Source organism: Delphinus delphis, chromosome 3 (genome assembly GCF_949987515.2).
Source record: "Delphinus delphis chromosome 3, mDelDel1.2, whole genome shotgun sequence".
In the NCBI taxonomy this organism is placed as follows: Eukaryota; Metazoa; Chordata; class Mammalia; order Artiodactyla; family Delphinidae; genus Delphinus; species Delphinus delphis.
This window is the reverse complement of record NC_082685.1, coordinates 158,160,189-158,178,458: the sequence shown is the minus strand read 5'-3', so window position 1 is coordinate 158,178,458 and position 18,270 is coordinate 158,160,189. Positions and strand designations below refer to the sequence as shown.

The 18,270-nt window shown below is 37.8% G+C and overlaps 1 pseudogene; it reads left to right on the top strand.

Moving 5' to 3' along the window:
- Positions 1-456: 456 nt before the first annotated feature.
- On the top strand, positions 457-1,080 carry LOC132422308 (transcription initiation factor TFIID subunit 11 pseudogene; annotated as a pseudogene).
- The last annotated feature ends 17,190 nt before the right edge of the window (positions 1,081-18,270 follow it).

Below are 18,270 nucleotides of genomic sequence, written 5' to 3'. Positions count from 1 at the left end.
ACCTGACTTCCAGGTGGGCGTGGCCCCAGCCCCGGAGTGCTATATAAAGCGGCTGGGCCCTTACTGTTGTCCAGGGATCCTGCCCCTGAGGGGATTGCAGCCGGAGGAAGGTTCTCCGCGGCGGACTCTGCAGAATAAAGGACCCAGGGCGAGAGCTTTCTGACCTACGGGCTTTCAACCAGTCAGTGGGGCTTAAGGTGCCGAGTTTGCGGCCATTCGTTATCCACGCATAGAAAAGGCATCTCCAAGGGCAACTGTCTTTGCATTGTGGGAGGCAGTGGAAACCTGTGTTTCTGTGTGTGAGTGTGTGTGTGTGTGTGTGTGTGTGTGTGTGTATGTGTGTGTGTGAACGTATAAATACAGCAGCAAGGCTGACCTTCCCTCGTCTCGTCTTTGTCATTGTAGGTCGCCGATCAGACGAGCCTAGCCCGAGCCCCTGCATCTTGCGGCGCTGGGATGGCCGAGGCCAGCGCGTCGCTCCCAGGCAAAGGTCGGGTCACAGGTGTGTCGGGTGAGGGAGGAGTGGTGCCCTTGGACCCCAGCCCCAGCTGCCTGGACCGAATCCCGCGGGACCGATTTGAGGAACTGAGGAAAGCCTGTGACGAGGAAGGCGAGCTCAGGCGTCAGGACGGCCCGCGTCCAAGGGCAGGTGAAGAGGCAGACTCCTCGTCACGTCCTCCTGCAGCCAAGAGACGGAAAGTGGCCACCGAGGGGAAGAGACCCGGGAAACGGGCAGTGGACGAATTGGAGGCTCAGAAGATGAGAACCCTCGTGTCTTCTATGAGCCAGGAGCAGCTGGACCGTTACGAAGTGTATCGCCGATCAGCCTTCCCCAAGGCCACCATGAAGCGTCTGATCCAGACCGTGGCCGGCTCGACGGTGTCCCAGAACACGGTCATTGCCATGTCCGGAGTGGCCAAGGTCTTCGTCGGGCAGGTGGTTGAGGAGGCCCTGGACGTGTGTGAGAAGTGGGGGGAAACGCCCCCACTCCAACCCAAGCATATGAGGGAGGCTGTTCGGAGGTTACGCTCCAAGGGGCAAATCCCCGGCAGCAAGCACAAGAAGATCCTGTTCTTCTAGGCCAGAGCCAGCGAAGGCCTGTCGCTGAGGAACCAGTCCCGCTGGCAGAGCAGCCTCCTGACTCTGAGACTTTGCCCCACCCATGCAGCTCCTGTATCTCAGGCCACTGGGGATTTCCCCAGGATGGATAAACAGAAGAAAATTGGAGAGAGAAGATCCACCACACCTCCAGCTGCTTCTCTGAAAAGACCAAGAACACCCAGAAGCCTCTAGACAGCTGGAGGAATCATCAGAAAAGAGAGAAGACCCAGTGTACACGTATCAGAAACGAAACGTGAAACATGGAACATCACTCTGGAACCCGTGGGCAATGGAATTGTAAGAAAGGGATGTTGTGAACGGTTCCGCGCCCATCCATCTGATACGCCAGAAGAAAGGAACCAATACCTTGAGAGGCACCCCCTGCCACAACACACCCACGAAGAAACAGACCTCTGCAAAGGCCTCTACCTGTCATAGACATTGAATCTGTACTCAACAACCATCCCTATCCCAGAGTACCAGGCCCAGAGGAGTTCGCTTATGGATTCTAGGAAACACTTAAAGCAGAAATTATACCGCTCCTCTACGATCTCTTCCAGGAGGTGGGAGCTTAGGGAATTCTTCCTAACTCATATCATGAGACCAGCCTTAGCTTCATCCCGTGACCCAAGGCATTCCCAGAGAACTAGACGTGACGATCTCTCACACAGAGAGATGCCAAAACCCTGAATCACCTTTCAGCTAACCACATCTAGCCATGGGTAAGAAGAAGCATAGATGGCTGGAGCTAGTGAGACGGATCCTAGGTATCCAGGGAGGGCTCAGCCTTCAGACACCCTTGGATGGGATCCATGACCCATGCACAGGCCAAGGGAGAAAAATCACAGGACCCTACCGAGAGATAAGACAAAAGCCTCGGACAAAGTCCCCCCCTCACCCACTCCTGATCAAACTAGGAAGGCAGAGGACTGTAGCTTGATCAGGAACCTCTTGCAAAGAGCTGCAGCTTGTCAGCACTCTTGCAAATGGTGAGGAAGGAACTCGAAGCTCTCCCAGCAAGATCCTGGGAAGAGGCAAGCATCTGTCTTCTCACCACTCGTTTCCTACCTGGGGCCGGAGGTCCTAGCTAATGGCCGAGGTCAGGCAAAGTTTTAAAAGGCTTAGCGATCGGGAAGAAAGCATCAAAGCATCTTCATCTGTTTGCTGATGGCCTATCAGAAAGCAGCAGACTTATGTACCTTCATTCCCATTGTACCCTGCAACCTTGCTAGGATCAATCACTTGTCAATCCCAGGAGGGTTATTTCCGCCCTGAGTTTTGGTCGAGTTTTTCTGGTTTTCCTACATAATGGTGTAGGAAATCTGTTGAACCAACCCGCTTTGATTCATTCTTCCCGAGGCCTGTGCGTTTGATTAGCTTGGCCTGACGTAGAGCATCAGCTAGGACTGACGATCTGAGAAAAGAACCCTCGTTCACTGCTGCTGAGAATGCGAAACTGGACAGCCACTGTGAATGGATAGAGGGGCATGCCCCGCGACAAATTCATCTCTTGAAGCCCAAACCGCCAATGGGACTCTATTTGGGGCTAGGGCCTTCAGCAGAGCAAATACGGTCAAAGAAAGCACTCTGGCGAATTAACATATACACACTACTATAGATAAAATAGATAACCAACAAGAACCTACTGTATAGCATAGGGAAGTTTACTCAACGTTTTGTAATAACCTGTAAGGGAACACAATCTGAAAAAAATATATATAAGTATGTATAACTGATTCACTTTGCTGTACACCTGAATCTAACACAGCATTGTAAATCTATTATACTTTTATTTTTTAAAAAAAGATCTCATAACACATTTGTATTCCTGCCAGCGTGTTTGTCAAACCTCCAACAAAGGCAGCTCGTTAGTAGAAATGATCTCTTTGACCATGTTATAAAATATTTTTTCTTTCTTTTTATTCCTATTTCCTTAAACATATTTCAGTCACTGTGTAGATTTTCTGCTTCCTTTAGTAGATTATGACTACCTTGAAGGAAGTATAGGGTATTTATTTTAGGATTCCCATGGCCCTTAAGGAAATGCCTTAAACATGGATACTCATTGAATCAATCTCCTGTAACTTTTAAATACTGATTACTTCCTATGTGGTAATAATTAGATCAGAGCAGTTATAGGGATCTTAATTAATTTGGGGGTGGAGTTTTTTGTTACTTTGAAGTAGGCTATTAAGGATTGATAACAAAACTTTTAACACAGTAAAATAGATAAAAATAGACATTAACAGAAATAGCTTTAGACATTAGTTTGTAAATAATATGAAGCTCATCCATGAAAACTAGGTACTATAACACTATTGGTCAATAAACTGACTTTATTATGTGAGTGAAAATATTTTCAAAAAGATAAGTGAAACATTTAGCTGAGTTTCTATTTAATTTTCTGCTACCAATATATTGTGCAAGGCAAAATATCAAATGCAAAAACATGATATGGTGAACCAAAAAAAAAAAAAAAAAAAAAAAGCAAAACCTCTCTACTCTTTATTTCTCCATCCCATTGCCTCTTTCCAGAATGGTTTTCTGGCAGTTTTGAAGGTTAAGAAAAGCTATATTGTAGGTAATTAGCTCCTAGATTCTGCTTTGTGGAATCACTTTTTGGCCAATGTTTAATAGGTGCGGCATTTAAAAAGTGCCTTTTAGCCAAAGAAGGTGGGAAAATGATGCATACTTTATAGTTCCTTTTGGGGGATCACAATAATCGTTAGCATATTAAGTGATACAGGATGATTTGAGGTACAAATGATCTGTTTAACTTTTTTAATGCTGTTTCTTCCATACTGATTTGACTATGAAGCATGTTCTACCTCATATCATCAAGCTATTATGTATTATTGTATATATTTAATCTGGAATCATGCATGCAAAGACACACCCATACATACACACATTGAAGAACAGGCTTCCAGAGGTCAACTTTTTGGATTTGCACATTGGTACTGGCACTTGCTCTGTGACCTTGAAGAAGATTTCTAACCTCTCAGTGATTCAGTTTTCTTCCTTTAAAGTGAGGTTAACAGTAATGTTGTGAATATTAAGTGCATTATTTCATGTTATGTGTTTAGAAAAGTACCTGCTATATAATGAATATACAATAATGTCAGTTTCTAGAATAATTATTATTATATTATTACATTTGTTGATAGCTTGCTTTAAAAAATGTGATATGTACAATTTTCTTTATCTTACTTTCCTCAATCAGTTATCATTTTAAATCAAATGATTTACCTTAAGTCAATGTCTTTATATTATTCTATGGTGTGAATATGTCATAAATCATTCAGCCATTCTCTTCCTAATCAGCTTAAAAAAAATTTCCAGTGTTTTACCATTGCGAATAATGCTAAAATAAACATCTTATGTTTGTTTATTATGTTTGAATATGTATGTTTTTCTGTCTTGTATTTTTCCCCTTTAAAAAATTAAAAACAAAATTCTTAACTGTGGTAAAATATACATAACATAAAATTTACCATCTCAACCATTTTTAAGTGTAGGTACATTCACGTTTTTGTGCAACCAATCTCCAGAACTTTCTTTATCTTGCAAACCTGAAGCTCTGTACCCATTAAACCATAAATCTCCACTACCCCCTCCCCTGCCCAGCCCTTGAAACCACCCTTATCCTTTTACTATGAATTTGACTACTCTGAGTACCTCATGTAAGTGGAATCATACAGTATTTGCCTTTCTGTGACTGGCTTGTTTCACTTACCACAATGTCCTTCAGGTTCATCTGTATTGTAACATGTCAGAATTTTCTTCCTTTTAAGCCTGAATAATATCCTATTGTACATATATGCTACATTTTGTTTATGCATTCATTTGTTGAAGGACTTAGGTTGCTCCTACATTTTGGCTATTGGAGTAATAATGTTATGAACATGGCTGTATAAATATTGCTTCAAGACCCTGTTTTCAATTCTTTGGAGTATAAATCAAGAAGTGGAATTTGGGGGTCACATGATAATTCTGTTTTCAATTTTTTGAGGAACTGCTACACTGTTTTCCATGGCTAAGGCACCATTTTACTGTATTGATTTTTATTTCTATTGGGTTTCTCTTAACATTTTGAGCCCTGAGTGGATTAATAACTTTTAAGAGATTATTTGTATAGGAATAAGAAAAAAATGGTAACAGGACCAGTGAAATCTAGAACATATGGAATCATCTAGGAAAGAGTCTAGAAGGACTGGGTTTAGAATTGATGCAGCTACTGTCTAATACATCATAAATAGTTCTTGGTAATTAATCTCTGCTGTAGGAACTAAAAGGCCAATCTTTTGACATTTGTGTGTACAATAATTATATTGTCATATGTTCATGGATGTCTGAAGGATCTTCCTACCTGAAACTGTCAGTATCTTTGCTATTGACAGCAGTAGTTTCTTATCAAGATCCAGAATTTATTTTTGAAACAGATGTTTTATTTTTCTTATTCTTTGTCTTTCTGTGCTCTAGGTTTTAGATATACATACCAGCATATAAATAACTTTTGTTAGCTCACATGGCTTACTTATTATATAATATCAAGTCCATTAAATGATGTACTCTAAACAATATTTCTAAATTATGTTATAAAAATAATTTCTATTCAGTAGCTACCAGAAATCAACAATATGGCAGATCTCAGTTTTGAAAAGTCTTAATTACTACTTATCAGAATAAATTCAGAACCTATCAATGTATGTACATTTGCTTATCATTGAGACTGTAGGATCAAGCAGTGCTTCTCAAGTCTTAGTGCCCATGTAAATCACTTGGAGGACTTGTTAAAATATCAGTTCTGACTCAGTATGTATGGGGTGGAGCCCAGGATTCCTTATTCCAATTAAGCTCCCAGGTGATGCGGCTGCTCCTGGTCAGCAGACCACACCCTGAATAGCAAGAGGCTAGAGGACCAACAAACATCTGATTCTTATGGCACAAAACAAGTCAATGTTTTTAGCAGCTTTTAATCTAAGAATTATCTCTGTTGGGAATGGATTTTTTCCTAAGGTCAGAAAATTCATTTAACTCTAACTTGTTAAGTTGATTCTCTTTTGTATCTCTCTTCTCATACCATAATCACTAAATTCTTCTCCTTAACTCCAGTCAACGAATTTCTTTCTTTGAATGTCTAATTTTTTCTGTTTGGTACTATACAATTTTGTTTCTCTGATCCCCTATATCGATAATATCTTGTTATCAACACTTCAACTTTGAACAGACTTGATACATTCAGCTAATATATATATATATATATATATATATATATAATGGAGATTTTTTTTCTTTATTGAGAAACTTAAGACTTGGGTCCATCAAATAAAACCAATTTCTGGGAGAAAAAAAAAATCAAAACCCACAATAGAAAAAATGTTAACACTGTCTGAGACATATCAGAACACAGAAAATATTTAGAATTATGATAAAATATTGTGGTAGTCAGAATTCTTATATGGTAAAGAATCTCTATTCTTATATGAAGATTATCTACCCCTGATGATATGGGAGTGATATTGCAATATTGCACTATTCATCTTATGGAGATACTGCATTTATCAAGATTTTCCAACATGTAATTATTTCAATTACATTTTAGAATTCAGAATTTAATTCATTTCATCATATAATGTCAATACTAGTACTCATGAAAAAATGGAAGAATCATGTTTACCAAAGCATAGACCTGGCTATCAGGAGTCAGACAGAATTTCTTGACTTGGGAATTCTCAAAGATCTGGAGGAGTTCAGATGTTGAATCCTGGTTTGGGGACCTTACTGCTTTGCAAGAGGAGACTGAAAATAATGTTGGGTAGTACAGAATGCAATAAAAAGACACGAGACTGCCATTGACCTTAGGGGTAAATGTGAGGCACCAGCAGCAGAGTTGACCACTTTAATAAACAGTGAGTAGAAGTTTAGCTCATTTAGAGAAGAAAAGTCAAAGAAAGTATGAGTTGATGCCTACTCAATTCTGAGTGTCTCCTTTACTATGGGGTTTTATCTTTCTATCAACCCTTCCTACTTTCCTTTTTATCCTGTGACTCTATCTTTCCCCTCTGTTCTTCTTTATCTTTTTTCTCCTCTTCACCTCTGTAGTCATCATTGCAACATCAATACTCTTCTTGTTATTACAAAGGAAATCACAGTTATGAAGTAGGATGTGAGTCTCATGAAAGCTATTTTTGATTAACTGATTCTAGTGACATAGGTATTTTCCAAATAGATCTTGGCCTGAAATGTATTGATTTGGAAATTAACAGTAGTTAAGAAATATCTTTATTAATGTATACTTGTGGACTCAGAACTCAGAAGTATAGCTTGTAACAATGGAAACATTTCACACAGGACAAATGCATTATAATGAAAATTTTAAAAAAAGACCACTAACTTTGAGAACTTATAGCAAGGTGTCTCTAATTCTTAATATGAAAAGATATAAAAAAAGCTATTTGGTCAGTATGAATATAAACTATCACAGTTAATATTTTTACATCGCTATTAGACCTAAAATATGGTGTTTAGAACCTAAGCATTTCTTACTTCCTAATTATCCTATTTACAGTAGAACATAAAAGTCATTTAAAGATTATATGGACATTAATTCTACACTTTACTTTCAGTAAAACATCTTTGGTTTATTTTTCCCATGTAGATGAATAATAATGAAAACAATTACAGTCAGAACTAGATACACATGCACATCGTGTTTTAACTTGGAATAATTTAGTTCACTAGGTTTTTTAAGATAGTTTCTATGTATTTATAAATTACAGTATACTTATAAATATTAGATAATATATATTTGTATTGATTTTTAAATGTTCAAATATTTCTAGGAGAAGAGTCATGAGATATTAGAAGAAAAATAACTAGAACAAACAGCAATATATTTGTTGTAAACTCTGGAAATCATAAAAGAGATCTTTTTTTGTGAGTTCTACTGAACATACCTGTGAAAAACAAAACATGAGCAGGGCTTAACTTCCGCAAATTTAGAATTAATCTCTCTAAATTTAACATCGTTCTACTGCAAGAATAAATTCTTATCTAACACATGCTAAGTATGTAAATAAACTCAATGTAAAAGCTTAAAAATTTTCAGCCCTTTCTCTTCCAAATCCCTCTAAGGCATTTTCATTTATGTTCAGCTCATGAGTTCTTCCTGATCTCGCATTTTAAACTAGCCCTGTCACTCTGTATCAAATCAGCTTCTTCTACTTCCTGCGTAGCAGTTGTCAGTACTTGAAATGATCTTGTATACTGAGCAAGTAAGTATCTATCTAATCCAGGGGCAAATCTGAAGCTTACACAATTTTAGTCATCCTTTTAAAGAAAATAACTCAGAATTTTGAGTACAAATTAAATACAAGATCTCTTGGAAAGACCCTGGCAAATAAGATGCCCTGGTGCTTTGCTTTCTTATTTTCAGAGTAAATCCACATTCTTGTCTCACCTATTAGCTTGTAAGATTTCCCAAGAGCAGAGATTTTATGTCTTGGTCACTGCTATAGCCCCAGTACTTTGTATGTACTTAAAACACAGTTTTTGAATGAATTAAAGCAGGTGCATGCTCCAATCACTTCCTTCATTGCCTATAATTGCTTTTCTCATAACAAAGACAGATTTCTGCTATCATAAATAACAGGGCACAGTGGTCCCGTATTACCTGTATTGTTTTATTTGTGTTCCTGTGTTTGTTTTGCTTTGGTACTTTGTGGAAAAGCAATGAATTCTAATAAGGACTGCATTTTTCTGTTTAAATTGCACTCCAGCATGGCATCTCTCATGATATAATGCCCTCTCACAGGTAAAGTATGACTGTGAAAGATTTAGCAAGATCATTTTTACTTTCCCTTTGAGGATTTTACAGGTATTTGCATTTATTTATTTTTTGCTAAATTTTATTTTCTGAGTTTTTTCCTTAGTGAGCATATATTGATTTTGTAATTTCAAAAAATGAAATGAATTATTTTAAAAAAGAGTAAACTTAGTTCTCACTGTTTACCTGAAATATCACCATTTTGGAGAACACCTTCACCATGTGAAATTCCTGTTTATATTTCTTATGACTTTATCCTCATTTTTGCCTTCAGAGTGGTGGTGGTTTATTTGACACTACAGGTAGATATCTACTAAGAGTTGAAGTGCTTACTAGTGCACAGTTCTCAAGTCTGAATTTTGTAAAGATGAATTATTCTTCTTGTTCTTTGGAGACATCTTGAGATAACATGTGAAACAGCATTACTCTTACCTCTTGGAATACTAGTAACTACAGGGATGGGTGGGTCTGGACCCACAGCTGTTCTTATTCCATTTCTTCTCTGAAATATTTTAAAGGCTAACATTTTGCCAGTTTAGGCATACTTAATTTTAAGTAATTAACTTCAAAGCATCTGGGACAATGTGGTATGATTATCTGATCAGAAGGTTTCACTGCCCTTTCATTTATGCAAGTAAGATATATCAATTCAGGTAGTGTCTGAAGTGGAGAGTTACACATTTGGTATGAATGTGGAAGTGGATTGAAGCCTATGGCTTGGTGACCTCTGGGGATTAATTATAGCCAATTTTAGCACTGTTTTTTTTTATTGTTAATATCACTCAGAATATTCCAGGCTAACTAAATTCATACCAACACTGTGAACTCATGCTGATATCAGCCTAAGAAGAGTATGATTAAGAAGCTCATCTACTGTCCCCCAAAAAAACAAATGAAAAATCATGTGCTCGACTCTAAGTTAAACAGAAATGACTTTAAGATTACTTATTTGATTTGAATTATCCAGAGCAGACTACTTCATTAGTCTTGTCAATCAACAGATTTTCTTTAGACATAGTGGATTAAAACAGGGATATATAGAAAGCATAATCAATGAATATTTATTGGGGGTTTATAACATAATCTGCTCATGAAGACAACAGTTTTCAAACATTAATTGAACAGAATTGGATGCCAGTGAATCAGACTTTGTCTACATTCAGTATTCTTTTTTTTTTTATTTATTTACTTATTTATTTTTGGCTGCGCTGGGTCTTCATTGCTGCGTGCGGGCTTTCGCTAGTTGCGTTGAGCGGGGGCTGCTCTTTGTTGAGGAGCACGAGCTCTAGGCACGCGGCCTTCAGTAGTTGTGGCTCGCGGGCTCTAGAGCTCAGTCTCAGTAGTTGTGGCGCACAGGCTTAGTTGCTCCGCAGCATGTGGGATCTTCCCGGACCAAGGCTCGAACCCATGTCCTCCGCATTGGCAGGCGGATTCTTAACCACTGCACCACCAGGAAAGCCCTACATTCAGTATTCTTGATGGAGCTTCTAAGAATTGTTTTCAAATTAGCAAATTGGAGTTCTATAATCTGGCATGATGGACCTGCGTCTTCAGGGAGTTATCAGTAGTTCTCATATTGTGGACGGAGGTGCAACAGAGAGGGCTCCACACCAGAGATTAAAATTGCACATATTTGCTTGTTTGTTGGATTTCTCTTTTTCTAATGTGAATGTTTGCTTGATATCTTATAGCAGTGATGGTGTAGAACAGTGGTTCTCAAACCTTAACATGAATAAAAATCATCTGGAGGGTTTTTCTTAAGAGGAATAGATAATTTCCATTTCTAACAAGATTCTTAATACTGATGGTCCAGAAGCCACACTTTGAGAAAAACTTGTATAAGGTATTGATGGACTAAAGATCACTGATACATGCAGTTTAAAAGTTATAAATCTATGAGATTCATCATTTTATATTTTTCTTGTTCAAAAATGAGAAGAGATAAATCCTAAAGGTTTTCTGCTAACAAAATGAAAAAGCTGTTCATATAGTTTCTGATATTGTAGAAATTAATTTGAATATGGTAAAATTTGACCACTAACTAGCAAAAATAAGGGAATTGTAGAATTGAGGATTTAGTTCTCATGCATCCGTCATCTAGTTACCTTTATGGTAATATCTTGCCTACTATAGACAATATCAAAACTAGGAAATTAACATTAGTCCAATCCAAGGAATTTATTCACATTTCACTAGTTTTACATGCACTCAACTGCGTATATATAAAGTTGTATGCAATTTTATCACACGTATAGATGTGTGTAACCACCACTATAATCAAGACACGGAGCAGTGTCTTGATCTATCACAAAGATCTCTTTACCTCTTTATAGCAACATCCATCATCCTCGTCCATGTCCCTAAACCCTTAACCATTCATTTTTTGGAATGCGCAGGTACTATTTCTTGCTCTTCAGAGCTCACGTCCTTCTTATACTGACTAAGGTAAAATTTAAAGCTATGCGATTTCGGAGAATCATATGGCCACCAGATGTGTAGTGAGCAGGTTTTAGTGCCACTTAAGGTAAAGTGGAAGCACTGATTTGTATATGATGGGTATTTGTTTACGTAGCAGGATAGAGTGGCAGTTACTGCTAAATGTAGGGCATATATTTCTATATTTTTCCACTGCTACAAAAAGAGTTAATTTTAGTTTTGAAAGGTCTGGCCAGTGCTTTAAAGTAGAATTTCTAGGAAGGTTTTTGCCTTCAACTCTCCTACACTCATCCAAAATATTCCAGATAAAAGGTACCAGAAACTCCATAAGTCTTACATGTCAGGTGGTTTTGATTAGAGGAAAAATGCCTGCCAGCTGCGTCCACACTATGACTAGTGCCGATGGGCTGTCATCATTAGTCTGGCACTAAGGTGAGAAGTGAGATTTTGATGTCTCCGTCTCAAATAAAATTATATCTTAACAGTAAGAGTTTAAGCAGTTGGGACAAATGTCTTTGCATAATGAGGGGTATGCCCAGGGTGAGAGGACTGGATCTTAACAGCAGTATCCGGCAGCAGAGGACCCTGGTTTGGGCTCTTTCAGAAGGAGCAGCTATGTCTTCTGATAAGCTTTTGTATAAATCCAGTCATTGATCATGACACTGACACTTTGTGAACTGACTCCTTTGGCGTACTGCTCTAAGGCTTTGCAATGTTGTCTCCCTGATATTTGAGACCATAATAGAAAGCAAGGGACTGCATTACTATTTTCTTTAATTTTTACAACTTCCCCAAATCTGTTAATATTATAGTAGCTTAATATTAACCCAAATGGACTAAACTAGGTAGGCAGTACAGAACATTTTCACCCATTTTCTGGTCATTTTCTGGGGCTTGATGGCTTTCTTAAGTACAAAATTAGTTAAGTGCCTGAAACTCTGCATATAGATTTCCCTTGTCTCTTACTTCCATCTTGCTCAGTGGTTCACAACATTTAGTGTGCCGAAAACTGAGAGCACAGGATTGTAGACACCAAACCTTGTACTGTGCCTTATTGACAGTTTAAGAAACATTCAGTGGTAATTTTTTTTTTACCATATAGGATTTTTATCTTGCTATTTAGGAGCCAAATTCCTGCCTAAGATGAGATTCCACTTACATAGTTTCACACATTATTTCTTGTGACTGTCACAACAATCCCATGAAACAGGAAAGGCAGACATCTCCATTTTGAGAATGGATAAATATGGCTGAGAACTTACATGGAAATAAGCTTTTGAAATGCTATGTATTAATCATTGTACTTTCCTTTTCTGCATTTCCTTGTATGTGATTCTTCCTCTGAGGAAGGAAACTTCCACTTTGCTTGGAGTTGAATTCTGATTGTTGTACCAGCAATGCAAGAAGAAGAATCAGTCAATATCTGTAAAAGCTTGATCTTGTTGAGAGCAGTAATGCTCACGAGACTCAAAAAAGATCCTTGAAGGAGGCAGGATATAGAGTTTAGGTCATAACACTGGATTGGAAAGGAAATAGAAAATATCTTAAGAATTCGATTTGCTAGGAGACTAAGTCAGAACATCCTGGTTTCCCAGGAGTAGGAAAGAGCATTTGATGGGATTTGTCTTTGCAAGAGGGCCTTGGCGGTGTGGACCACACCTGGCAGGCCCACTGAGAGAGTCAAGTCAGCACTGAGGAAATGCTGAGTTCCATCTAAAGTGGCCTACATGTATACTCCTCTTTTCAATGGCCAAGACACTTGGTAGCTCTAATTGTCACCTGTAGAAGGACAATATAATATGGAATGATAGGAAATCCCCTAATCTTAGTACTTAGGTGGAACAGAATAGGGAATACAAAGCAGGACTCAGTGGGAGCAAGAGAACACACTTATGCTAATGTTTCAAAGACTCAGACTGGCTTAAAAGAGTCACTATCTTCCTTAACATAATGGCCAAAAAAGCACAAGTTGCTTTTAGCTCTGAAAATGCAAATTATCTCAGTCCTTATGCAGAGATTATAAAACATGGAATTATTGTTATTCTTTTTGATGTAATCCATGCAGCTTTCATCTGCCCAAACAAATAATGTTTTAAGCCATTAATATTTATCTCTTGCCTACAAATCTGTCCATTCTTTAAGGAACATTTATTGATTGTTTGCCAAGACTAAGTGCTGAGGATACAAAGATAAATAAGATATGGTTAGATAAGGATTTAAAGAGGATATTATATTCAAGTAGCATATAAAAGGTAAATTACATATGTATTGTGGCAAACATTAAAGTAGAGGTATGGACAAAGTATTGTACTACAGTCATAGGAGGATGGAGAAACTGCTTCTGCTTGCTATTTGGTTTGGTACTTGAAAGATGAGTGAAAGACTGAAAGGTAGAGAAAGGGGAGATAATAGAAGAGAATGTTGCAGTAAAGAAAATGAGGACATGTAGACCTATAGCACAGTGTGTGTGGGGTGGAGTAATAGGAAATCCACCTCCAGAGGAAAGATGGGGGTAGATGGTGAAGGGCAATTTGGCCAAGCTATAAGGGTTTGGAGGTGATGATGAACTTGGATGACCCTCATTATTTCATCTGTGCCGACCTCTCTAACCTCACCATGGGCCACAGGTTCCCTCAAACTTTTTCAGTCCCATGAGCCTTCTTACCTTGGAGCCCTCATATATGCTGCATTTCTGTCTGAAAAGTATTTTTCACCTGACTGTCCTTTCTTGCCTTTGCCCACACGTATCATGCTTGAAAATCTGGTCCTTTTCATTTCTCAAGTTCAGTTTAATTCAGAAAGATCTTCCTTGCCCCTCTGACCAACCTAAAAAACGTGGGCTTCCACTTGTTATTCTTATTTTAATTTTTCTCATAATATTTATCACAATTTAGATGTATATAAACGATTTATAATGTACATAATCTATAATTATTTGTGTTACCTTGGTTTTTACTTTCATCTTAATTCCCCACCAAATCCTTAGAATACTTTTCCTTCTCTTCAATGTGTTTCAAAATACTATTACTCCGTTCAGCTCCTAGTGCCCAGAGGAAAAATCAGGTTGGAGTATGAAATTTAGAATTATGTCTATAAAGATAAAATTTTTAATCCAGGGGAAGGGAAGAAATCACCTAGGAAGAAAATATAAGGGGCAAGAGAACTCATGACATAGATTGAGGATCATGTAGACTCTGGTGGAAGATGGGTGAGGACCAGCTTGGATATCAATGGCTAAGACATTAAGATATCATAAGGACACCTGATTTGATTTACTTCTCTTAAATTTAATTTTATTATATATTTTAAACAGCAGGTTCTTATTAGTTATCCATTTTATACATATTAGTGTATACATGACAATCCCAATCTCCCAGTTCATCCCACCACCAGCCCCGCACCACCCCCCCTTTCTTGCCTTACTGTCAATAGGTTGTTCTCTACACCTGTGTCTTTATTTCTGCCCTGCAAACCAGTTCATCTGTACCACTTTTCTAGATTCCATATATATGGTTTAATATACAATATTTATTTTTCTCTTTCTGACTTACTTCACTCTGTATGACAGTCTCTAGGTCCATCCACACCTCTACAAATGAGCCTATTTCGTTGCTTTTTATGTCTGAGTAATATTCCATTGTATGTATGTACCACATCTTCTTTATCCATTCATCTGTCGATGGGCATTTAGGTTTCTTCCATGACCTGCCTATAGTAAATAGTGCATCAATGAATATTGGGTGCATGTGTCTTTTGGAATTATGGCGTTCTCTGGGTATATGCCCAGAAGTGGGATTGCTGGGTCATATGGTATTTGTATTTTTAGTTTTTTAAGGAACCTCCATACTGTTCTCCATAGTGACTGTATCAATTTACATTCCTACCAAGAGTGAAAGAGGGTTCCCTTTTCTCCACACCCTCTCCAGCAATTACTGTTTATAGATTTTCTGATGATGCCCATTCTAATTGGTGTGAGGTGATACCTCATTGTACTTTTGATTTGCATTTCTCCAGTGATTAACGATGTTGAGCATTCTTTCATGTGCTTGTTGGCAATCTGTATATCTTCTTTGGAGAAATGTCTATTTAGGTCTTCTGCCCATTTTTGGACTGGGTTTTTTTTTTTTTTGATATTGAGCTGCATGAGATGATTGCAAATTTTGGAGATTAATCCTTTGTCAGTTGCTTCATTTACAAATATTTTCTCCCATTCTGAGGGTTGTCTTTTCATCTTGTTTATGGTTTCCTTTGCTGTGCAAAAGCTTTTAAGTTTCATTAGGTCCCATTTGTTTATTTTTGTTTTTATTTCCATTTCTCTAGGAGGTGGGTCAAAAAGGATCTTGCTGTGATTTATGTCATAGAGTGTTCTGCCTATGTTTTCCTCTAAGAATTGGATAGTTTCTGGCCTTACATTTATGTCTTTAATCCATTTTGTGCTTATTTTTGTGTATGGTGTTAGGGAGTGTTCTAACTTCATACTTTTACATGTAGCTGTCCAGTTTTCCCAGCACCACTTATTGAAGAGGCTGTCTTTTCTCCACTGTATATTCTTGCCTCTTTTATCAAAGATAAGGTGACCATATGTGCGTGGATTTATCTCTGGGCTTTCTATCCTGTTCCATTGTTCTATATTTCTGTTTTTTTTTTTTTTTTTTTTTGTGGTACGCGGCCTCTCACTGTTGTGGCCTCTCCCGTTGTGGAGCACAGGCTCTGGATGTGCAGGCTCAGCGGCCATTGCTCATGGGCCTAGCTGCTCCATGGCATGTGGGATCTTCCCGGACCGGGGCACGAACCCATGTCCCCTGCATCAGCTGGCGGACTCTCAACCACTGTGCCACCAGGGAAGCCCCTACATTTCTGTTTTTGTACCAGTACCATACTGTCTTGATTACTGTTGCTTTGTAGTACAGTCTGAAGTCAGGGAGCATGATTCCTCCAGCTCTGTTTTTCTTTCTCAAGATTCCTTTGGCTATTCATGGTCTTTTGTGTTTCCATACAAATTGTGAAATTTTTTGTTCTAGTTCTGAGAAAAATGCCATTGGTAGTTTGATAGGGATTGCATTGAATCTGTAGATTGCTTTGGATAGTATAGGCATTTTCACAATGTTGATTCTTCCAATCCAAGAACATGGTATATCTCTCCATCTATTTGTATCATCTTTAGTTTCTTTCATCAATGTCTTATAATTTTCTGCATACAGGTCTTTTATCTCCTTAGGTAGGTTTATTCCTAGATATTTTATTCTTTTTGTTGCAATGGTAAATGAGAGTGTTTTCTTAATTTCACTTTCAGATTTTTCATCATTAGTGTATAGGAATGCAAGAGATTTCTGTACATTAATTTTGTATCCTGCTACTTTACCAAATTCATTGATTAGCTCTAGTAGTTTTCTGGTAGCATCTTTAGGATTCTCTATGTATAGTACCATGTCGTCTGCAAACAGTGACAGCTCTACTTCTTCTTTTCCTATTTGGATTCCTTATGTTTCTTTTTCTTCTCTAATTGTTGTGGCTATAACTTCCAAAACTATGTTGAATAAGAGTGGTGAGAGTGGGCAACCTTGTCTTGTTCCTGATCTTAGTGGAAATGGTTTCAGTTTTCACCATTGAGGACGATGTTGGCTTTGGGTCTGTCATATATGGCCTTTATTATGTTGAGGAAAGGTCCCTCTATGCCTACTTTCTGGAGGGTTTTTATCATAAATCGGTGTTGAATTTTGTCAAAAGCTTTCTCTGCATCTATTGAGATGATCATATGGCTTTTCTCCTTCAATTTGTTAATATGGTGTATCACATTGATTGATTTGTGTATATTGAAGAATCCTTGCATTCCTGGAATAAACCCCACTTGATCATGGTGTATGATCCGTTTAATGTGCTGTTAGATTCTGTTTGCTAGTATTTTGTTGAGGATCTTGGCATCTATGTTCATCAGTGATATTGGCCTGTAGTTTTCTTTCTTTGTCACATCTTTGTCTGGTTTTGGTAGCAGGGTGATGGTGGCCTTGTAGAATGAGTTTGGGAGTGTTCCTCCATCTGATATATTTTGGAAGAGTTTGAGAAGTATAGGTGTTAGCTCTTCTCCAAAAGTTTGATAGAATTCGCCTGTGAAGCCATCTGGTCCTGGGCTTTTGTTTGTTGGAAGATTTTAAATCACAGTTTCAATTTCAGTGCTTGTGATTGGTCTGTTTATATTTTCTATTTCTTTCTGGTTCAGTCTCAGCAGGTTGTGCATTTCTAAGAATTTGTCCATTTCTTCCAGGTTGTCCATTTTATTGGCATAGTGTTGCTTGTAGTTATCTCTCATGATCTTTTGTATTTCTGCAGTGTCAGGTGTTACTTCCCCTTTTTCATTTCTAATTCTATTGATTTGAGTCTTCTCCCTTTTTTTCTTGATGAGTCTGGCTAATGGTTTATCAATTTTGTTTATCTTCCCAAAGAACCAGCTTTTAGTTTTATTGATCTTTGCTATCATTTCACTAATTTCTTTTTCATTTATTTCTGATTCGATCTTTATGATTTCTTTCCTTCTGCTAACTTTGGGTTTTTTTGTTCTTCTTTCTCTAATTGCTTTAGGTGTAAGGTTAGATTGTTTCTTTGAGATGTTTCTTGTTTCTTGAGGTAGGATTGTATTGCTATAAACTTCCCTCTTATAACTGCTTTTACTGCATCCCATAGATTTTAGGTCTTCGTGTTTTCATTATCATTTGTTGCTAGATTTTTTTTTGATTTCCTCTTTGATTTCTTCAGTGACCTCTTGGTTATTAAGTAGTGTATTGTTTAGCCTCCATGTGTTTGTATTTTTTACAGATTTTTTTCCTGTAATTGATATCTAGTCTCATAGCATTGTGGTCAGAAAAGATACTTGATACGATTTCAATTTTCTTAAATTTACCAAGGCTTGA